The sequence below is a fragment of the Rattus norvegicus genome, chromosome 17 (assembly GCF_036323735.1).
Source record: "Rattus norvegicus strain BN/NHsdMcwi chromosome 17, GRCr8, whole genome shotgun sequence".
NCBI classification, from domain to species: domain Eukaryota; kingdom Metazoa; phylum Chordata; class Mammalia; order Rodentia; family Muridae; genus Rattus; species Rattus norvegicus.
Genome location: NC_086035.1, coordinates 21727183 through 21735820, shown reverse-complemented (window position 1 = coordinate 21735820; position 8638 = coordinate 21727183). Strand labels below are relative to the sequence as shown.

At 45.6% G+C, this 8638-nt stretch overlaps 1 long non-coding RNA gene across 1 annotated transcript in view; it reads left to right on the top strand.

Annotated features, from left to right (window-relative positions):
- The first annotated feature begins 2364 nt into the window (after positions 1-2364).
- LOC102547830 (uncharacterized) overlaps positions 2365-8638 on the top strand; it is a 35073-nt gene continuing 28799 nt past the window's right edge. The window contains exon 1 of the long non-coding RNA XR_010059431.1: positions 2365-5227. This is a non-coding gene — a long non-coding RNA (uncharacterized LOC102547830). The remainder of the gene's footprint in view (positions 5228-8638) is intronic.

The following is an 8638-nucleotide window of genomic DNA, read 5'->3' as shown; positions in this document are numbered from 1 at the left end:
ATCTAAGAACCTAATTATGAAGGATGGGATGCCCTTTAGCTTCCTTGGACACCAGGCACATATGTGGCACACAAATGCATGTGCAAGCAAAACACCCATACAAATAAAAAATATTTTAATGTAAATATATATGGATATAAGAAGAAAATGAAGTTAATAATACACTGACTACACACTTGAGCTCATCTTGGGATTTAACAGATAGAATACTCTTTAAACAGTAAAACAAATTAGTACATACTGTTTATTTCACAGGTCTATAGCAATGCCTGGGAAGATTTAAACTACTATGTTTTGAAAGCAATCTTCCAGAGAAAAGATGGATGGTTCAGGGATGTGCCCTGGCTCCTTAAGAGCCCAAAACTTAACAGACTGGCAGACTCATGTTTTGATGACATTTTATTATATTAACTTTAGTTGCTCCTCAAAAAAAGTACTTTTTATTTCAGTTAAATTCCACAAAATGCATTGCCCATCTGCTGTACTTGTCACGACATTAAAGGTTACAGGAAAGTTAGAAACCAAAATCAGATATACAACTGAGGTGCACTGTGGGTAAGATGGGTGTCGAATTTTAAAATAGAGGAACGTTCAGTGTTCGGATCACACAGCCATCCCACCACCATCCTGTCTTCCTCCTTACTAGGGTACTCAGTCTTGCTTAAGCAGTCCTTTGGGGTGGCTACTCCAGCTATATTTACTCCATCTAAACCTAGGGCAAGCCATAACTTAGGCAATCTCCTTCTTACCTCTGACACAGAGCTCTTAGTGATGCAGTCACCATAAAAGTGTTGGTAAGATTGGTGAGAGGTGCAGCCCAAGAGGGACATAGGTGGTGGCAGCAAAGGGAGAGCCCCTAACTGCCTATCACTGTCGTTTTTGATGAGCTGGTGAGCTGGGTATTTGGAAGCCTCTAGAGGAGATAAACTTCTGTTTTCGCAAGATGACTGTTTACAAAAGCCTCATAACATCAATCTACCTTTTACTCAAAAACTAGGCACCAAACCCCCACACACGGGCATCTGATGTTTTCCTTGGTCCACCCTCTAGGCTCCATCCCTTTGGTTACTAGTGATGCTGCTTTAGGTCTTCCTCATTATTTCCTTTGTCCCAGACAATTTCAGAAACCTCCAATCTGTCTCATTACTCAGTCTTGTTTGGATGTCCCCACCCTGAGGAGCTCCCTAACCCTGCTGTCCTCATCCGAGTCTTCCTGTACCCATGTCTGATTTTCTTCCACAGCTCTCATAACACTGTTTCTCATAACTCTTCTAACACTGTTTGACTTATTAGGCTGTCTCTTCCAGGCAGAATAACAGCCCCACAAGGTCAGGTATGTGTGCTTGCCTAATGAAAGCATCCCATGAACAGGGCCTGGCATACTCTAAGTGTTTACTGTGAATGCTTAGTGACCAAAAGGGATCCCACACAATGAATGGGAGGTCACTCTTCATTAGAGTCGTATATTTTGGCCATGAGCTGTTAAAAGTCATTGCTAGTCTTCTCACGCCTATTACAACACAGGCTTAAGCGATCCTTTAGAGACGGTTGACTTGAGCTATATTTACGCATCTAAACCCATGTTTATAGTTTAGATGCCATCAGGAAAGCTGTCAAGTGGAAAGCATCATGAAAGGAACAAGTTACCTTTAATGTGACAAAACAGACAGGCAGTACATTTTGTAGAATTTAACTGGAATAAAAAAATATGTTTCTGAGTAGCAACTCAAATTAATATAAAATATCAAAACATGAGGGTTGCTATTATAGTTTAAATTAAGGCTGTTCTCTGGAGATGAGTGCGTTAAAGTCTTGGTTCCCTTCTTGATGCTATTGGCAGGTGCTGGGATCTTTTAAAGGCTGGACCTAGCAGGAGGTTTTAAGTTACTGAGGTGTTCTCCTCCATAGTAACTGTGGCCAAAAGTAACTGAACCAAACTTAAGCTAAAACGAGCCATTCCTCTTTCAAAAAGTTCATTTATCTCATGTCCTCACTGCACTATCAGAAAACCGCCAACACACTTGGTGACTGTAAATTCAGATCTTTTGTAAGTCAAGCCTCACCTCCACCATTTCAAGACACTTGGTCCTGGATGGTCACAAAGGCTCATTTTCACCCTTCATTTTTGTCGTTTGCCAGAAAACTGGATCTGCGGGTCTGGCTTAACTCAGCCAAATTGGCAGAAGCAGCCTGCCACCGTAAATATGGAAATTCTTCTGGGCACGGAGCCAGTGTTCTTCCATGGGACTGTTGCTTACAGAGCTTGCAGATCCTGTGCCTGGCTCACCCTGTGGCTGTTACACTTCATCATGAAGGCTAACTTGTCAACTCGACAGGATCTAGGTAACCTAGGAGACTAACCCTTGCCCTCTCTGTAAGAGTGTCTATATTAGGTTAACTGAGGCAGGAAGTCTTATCCTGACTCTCAAGTGGCCCATTCTGTGGGCCAGTGTTCCAGATTGATGCAGTGGTTTAAATGGGAAACTCCCCGCTTCATGTATTTGAATACTTGGTCCCCAACTAATGCTGCTGTTTGTGGATCTAATGTGACCAGCGCCTCTCCTGCCACCAAACTATCCTAACATGATGGGGTCTGTCTTCACTCAACTTGTAAGCCAAAGTAAGCCCTTCCTCCCTCAAGGTCTTGTCAGGTATTTTTATCACAGTAACAAGACAGAGATAACACAGCCTGAGTGAGGCGCTGTCTCCTTGAGTGGCTGGGAAAGCGTTGCAGAGAAAGCAGTAACTGGACTGCATAGTAAAGAATTTTTAAGGCTGTGAGTGAGTGCGACTAGTGGTGAAATCTCATGCTGTGCCGGCAAGTTTTAGGTCAACTTGACACCAGCTAGAGTTATCTGAAAGGAGGGAGCCTCAAACTAGAAGACGCCTCCATAAGATCCAGCTGTGGGGCATTTTCTTAATTAGGGATTGATGAGGGAGGGTCCAGCCCATTTCGAGGAGTGTTATGCCTGCACTGATTGGTCCTGGGTTCCATAAGAAAGCAGGCTGAGCAAGTCATGGAGAGCAAGCCAGTAAGCAGCACCCCTCCATGGCCTCTGCACCAGCTCCTGCCTCTAGTTCCTGCCCTGTTTAACTTCCTGTCCTGACTTCATTCAGTCAGTCAGTGGACAGCGCTGTGGAAGTGTAAGCCAAATAAACCCTTTCCTCCCCAATTGCTTTTTGGTCATGGTGTTTCATCACAGCAATAGAGACCCAGAGACAGCACGCAAAAGGGCCTGGGTTCAAGCCACCGTGCCACTTTTTAAAGTACTCACTAAATCATTAAGGCAGGAAATGACTGCCTGGACATGTGTGTATGAAATTGAAATCATAGCATATTTGAGACTCCAGTCTGGGTATGTCATGGGGGCACAAACAAAAGGAGAAAGAAAGAAGGCAGGTTTGAGGATTGACCCTTTACGTTCAGTTGTGGGAAGACTGAGCTCTATGTGCTAGCATTTGCAAGCAGCACTCAGAAGCAGCTTCGGATTGTATGCCCACGTCAAAGTGAGGGGCAGAAGTGTGCGGTGCCACAAAAGTGAATTCTAGGATGCGTAATCAAATTTTAAGCAGAGTGCATATCAGGGGTCCCCTCCACAAACGTAGGATTTTACCAGCCAGGCCGCCCCAGGAATTCAGATCCCTGTAATTCTCAATAGAAACTGCAGAGGGCAGCAACGGCAGTGAGTTCAGATAAAGGGAGAAACCAAACTGCCAAGGCAGGCTGGGGATTTTGTCTCCACCAACCAGCAGTGGATGTTTCCAGATGCTGAGGAAAAGACCGAGTAGGCTACAGATCCGTAACTTTCACCTTGCAGGTAGAAGTTCCCAAACAAAACAAAAAGGACCCCTATTCACCAAGCAGGAAGGACACATCGTGTCCCCCAGAGGCTCGTGTGTTTGGATGTTTACCCCACGGTTGGTGGTATGGTCTAGGGGCGGTTTCAGACCTGGAAAGCCGGAGCCTGTGGCGCAGAGAGGATTTTTGAGATTGGAGGTAGGGTAGAGACAGGTGTTCGCTCTTTTAAACTGAACTACATAAGGCGCGGTTCGTGTTGGTTAACCGAAGTACACTCTGAGGAATGACTCAACAGGCATTTTGAAGTTAGAAAAACATAGAGGACATTAAATTAAATAAGATGTAACTGGGCCGCATAATCTGTTCCTCTAAGCAGGTTACTCTGTAGACCAGGCAGCCTCAGACTGATTGCTCCGTCTCCGCCTTCCAAGCGTCAGGATTGTGAACACGCACCACACATACAATCCCATGGGACCGTTGTCATTTACGCCGCCATTACGGCCCTGTCGTGTAGTGCAAGGCTGTATTTACTGCTGAGGGCCCAGCCCAGTGGTACTTAAAGTGGTCCATGAACCAGTCCGTGGGGCAAGCATGGCCTTTCAGAGCAGGCACAGAGGTCCCTTTATAGCAGTTTGACAATTACTTGATGTCTGTTGACATATATAGTAACCAAAATTGGGACTTTAGGTTTTGTGTGTCTCTTTATTATTTCAGTTTTCTAGTAGGTGATAGATAGCTCATCATTGGTCACAGGATCAGACAAAAAGCCCTGCTGTAGAGAGTGTACAGGGAAGTAAAAATTCATAGGAGATACACACATGCACATATACACACATATGTGTATACATAATTATAGTATACATAAATTATAATACTATATAGCATATATTACACTGCTTGCAAATATGTTATATATTATCTAACATACATATACAATATACATGTATACATGTATGTAATATACGCATATACAATATATACATACATATACACACATATATTTATATATAATGCTGCTTTCATGAAAAAATTAACCCATCACAATTGGTCGTTTGAGTGGACTGGTAGCCTACACCTTTAACCCCAGGACCTGGTAGGCAAAAGCAAGTAGATCTCTGAGTTTGAGGCCAGCCTGGTCTACAGAGTGAGTTCCAGGACATCCAAGGCTACACAGAAAAACCCTGCCTCAAAACACAAAAACAAACGATTGGTTGGTTTTCAGTTCTGGAATCTGAGGCCTGGTGCATGTTAGCCAAGCACTCTACCACAGAGCTCACCTGCAGCCCAGCGCAGTCTCACAAACACGGAAGAGCTCAGTTGAGTCTCGAGATCATCAAAATTAAAATGCAGTCAGATGAGCTCCGCACTCAGGAGGCAAGCAACCGTTTTCTCAGGTTAAGGGCAGCCTACGCCACATAGGGAATTCAGGTAAGACTGTTTCTGTTTTTTGCAGATGTTATTTAGGGGATATGGAATGGAGATTTAGAGAGACTGCATTTATGAAGAGGACGTGAGCTAAGTTTTGCGAGGGAGACATAGAACAGAGAGGGAGACACAGAGCAGAGAGGGAGACACAGAGCAGAGAGGGAGACACAGAGCAGAGAGGGAGACACAGAGCAGAGAGGGAGACACAGAGCAGAGAGGGAGACACAGAGCAGAGAGGGAGACACAGAGCAGAGAGGGAGACACAGAGCAGAGAGGGAGACACAGAGCAGAGAGGGAGACACAGAGCAGAGAGGGAGACACAGAGCAGAGAGGGAGACACAGAGCAGAGAGGGAGACACAGAGCAGAGAGGGAGACACAGAGCAGAGAGGGAGACACAGAACAGAGAGGGAGAGATACAGCACCTTTGATTTTCTGGGAGGGAAATCAGCTGAAAACAAACAGCTGTTGTGGTTTTCAAGCAAGCAGAAGCATCCAGCTACATAATACCCTTGGCCTGGGGATGTTCCCCAGGTCGAACTCTCCCTTCTCTGCTCCTCATCTGTGTGAAGTGCCGCTTCCTTAGCACAAGACTCGATAATAAAAAGCACTGGAAAGATCAGTGCGTTCAGCCATTTTGATCATCTATAGGGGGTTATCAGACTCTCCCTCCGATAACATGGTCTGATGGGAAGAGTGGGTCTGGGTTTGGCTGGAGGGAGCTGCAAATAGCCATTCCTTCTTCAACAAACATTTGAGTCCTGTTTGTGTCAAGTACCAGACTGGGACATCTGGTCTGCACCCTTAGCCTTGGGAGCTTACAGCATGCTGACAGAAACCTCAGTTGCCATGGTTTGAATTTCCTCAGAAAATTCATTTTCAAGTTCCATCACTTCTCTGAGAGTAGGGATTGATCATGTAAGGCATTTTTTCTACAGGTGGGACCTTTGGAAGGAAATTAAGGTTAAATGAGGCCGTAAAGGGGGCGGAGGACACACCAATCTAATGGGACAGTGGCTTTATAAAAGGGAAGACCTCAGCAAAGACACTGTCCTTTTCAGCATGCAAGGCCCCAAAACACCTCAGAGCTCTACAACAAGAGCCCCCAGCAACAAGGAAGTACCTCCCCCAAAGCTACCATCCAAGTTTAAACTTGCAAGGCTTCAGAACCATGAGCCAAGTCACCTTTCCTTGTGGATTTCTCCCTCTATGGTATTCAGCTACCCCACAGGAAATGGACTAAGATCAAATGGAGCAGGTGGTTCTGTCAGGTCAGAGGAGACTCCCTGATTAGGTCCCAGAAAATGAAGGAGTTAATTTACTACTGTGTACACAAGGAGTCTGTTTCAAGGGCATGGGAAACCACTGGGGGAAAATATCATGGCCTGCTGGTACAGGCACGCGGGTGCTGCACATGGGCCTTGGCATGGTGAACATGTATCCCAGGATGATGTCTTGCCATTCCAATTTGGTTCCCCTGTGAGTCTATTAAGCCCAATTAAGGGTAATTTGCTTTAGGAAGATTACATTTTGATTTCCATGTCTCTATGATTTAGCTCAAATTCAATTTTAAATTTAAGTTCAAGTCAGGTTTAGCTGTCTCCAAATCATTCCTTGTCATATTCATAATATAAAACTGTCTCTGACAACAGGGCACAAACAGTAAGGCTTCTCAAGCTGATAGTTAGGCAAAGACCTTCTCACTGGACTTCTCTGTAAAATGGGGTTGGGGGAACTGTATGCTACATTGGTTTATTGTGGGGACTGAAGAGAATGAACCCATGAAGCTCTTATGGTTACTTTCACAATTAAAGCATTATAGCTACACCAGTAGTTTGATGAACAAGGCCCTCTTTGTCATCTGTGCATACGAGTTGGAGGGTTTAGCAGGGGAGCAGAGGGGTCAGCGTCTGTGCACCTGCATAGTACACAGAAGGAAATGGGAGCCCGTCACAGGATTGCTCCTCCTAAGAGAGAGATTAGGATGGTCACTGTCTCATTGCTGTGAACAGACCCCAAGACCAAAACAACTCTTAGAAAAGAAAGCATTGAACTTTAGGTTGCCTACAGTTTTTGTTTTTGTTTTGGTTTTGTGTTTTTTTGTTTTGTTTTTGTTTTTGTTTTTGTTTTTTCATCTTTATTAACTTGAGTATTTCTTATTTACATTTCGATTGTTATTCCCCTTCCCGGTTTCCGGGCCAACATCCCCCTAACCCTCCCTCCCCTTCTCTATGCGTGTTCCCCTCCCCATCCTCCCCCCCATTACCGCCCTCCCCTCAACAATCACGTTCACTGGGGGTTCAGTCTTGGCAGGACCCAGGGCTTCCCCTTCCACTGGTGATCTTACTAGGATATTCATTGCTACCTATGAGGTCAGAGTCCAGGGTCAGTCCATGTATAGTCTTTAGGTAGTGGCTTAGTCCCTGGAAGCTCTGGTTGCTTGGCATTGTTGTTCATATGGGTCTCGAGCTCCTTCAAGCTCTTCCAGTTCTTTCTCTGATTCCTTCAACGGGGGTCCCATTCTCAGTTCAGTGGTTTGCTGCTGGCATTCACCTATGTATTTGCTGTATTCTGGCTGTGTCTCTCAGGACAGATCTACATCCGGCTCCTGTCGGCCTGCACTTCTTTGCTTCATCCATCTTGTCTAGTTTGGTGGCTGTATATGTATGGGCCACATGTGGGGCAGGCTCTGAATGGGTGTTCCTTCTGCCTCTGTACTAAACTTTGCCTCTCTCTTCCCTGCCAAGGGTATTCTTGTTCCCCTTTTAAAGAAGGAGTGGTGCATGGTTGCCTACAGTTTTATAGGATTAGTCCGTCATCATCATGGCAGGAGCAGATAAGGATGGCGCTGGAGCAGTTCCTGAGAGCTTTGCACCCTGATCTGCAGGCAACGAGCAGAGAGCAGAGGCTGGGCTGGCATGGGCTTTGAGACCTCAGATTCCACGCTGGTGACACTGCCTCCCACAAGGCCACACCTGCTAGTCCTTCCTTAGCAGTTCACCAACAGGGATGAACTTGTGAATAGCGGGGCCTCTGAGAGCCACGCTCATTCATCTTAAACCACCAGAGATGGAGAGAATATGTGTGCATGGTGTGTGTGGTAGCTGAGGACATGGCCCGAGGGCCTCTCACATGCCAAGCAAGTGCTCTCCGACTAACATCTCCACCTTCAAACACAAGCCTTTGACCAGACGGAAAGTTTCTCTCTTGATGCTGGTGCGGGGAACTGGCAGGAAATAGCCACAAGGTAGCACCTTCTGTTGAGGGCGCACAGCTCATCAAAGAACGTTTCTTTAGCTCCCACTGTCTTCTGGGGACTTTCCCTCCTTGCTAAGACTAGGTACCTGACACAAAACAACTTACGGGAGGAAGTGTTTCCTCTGGCTCTCAGCGAAGTCACAGCAGTGAGAGGCAGC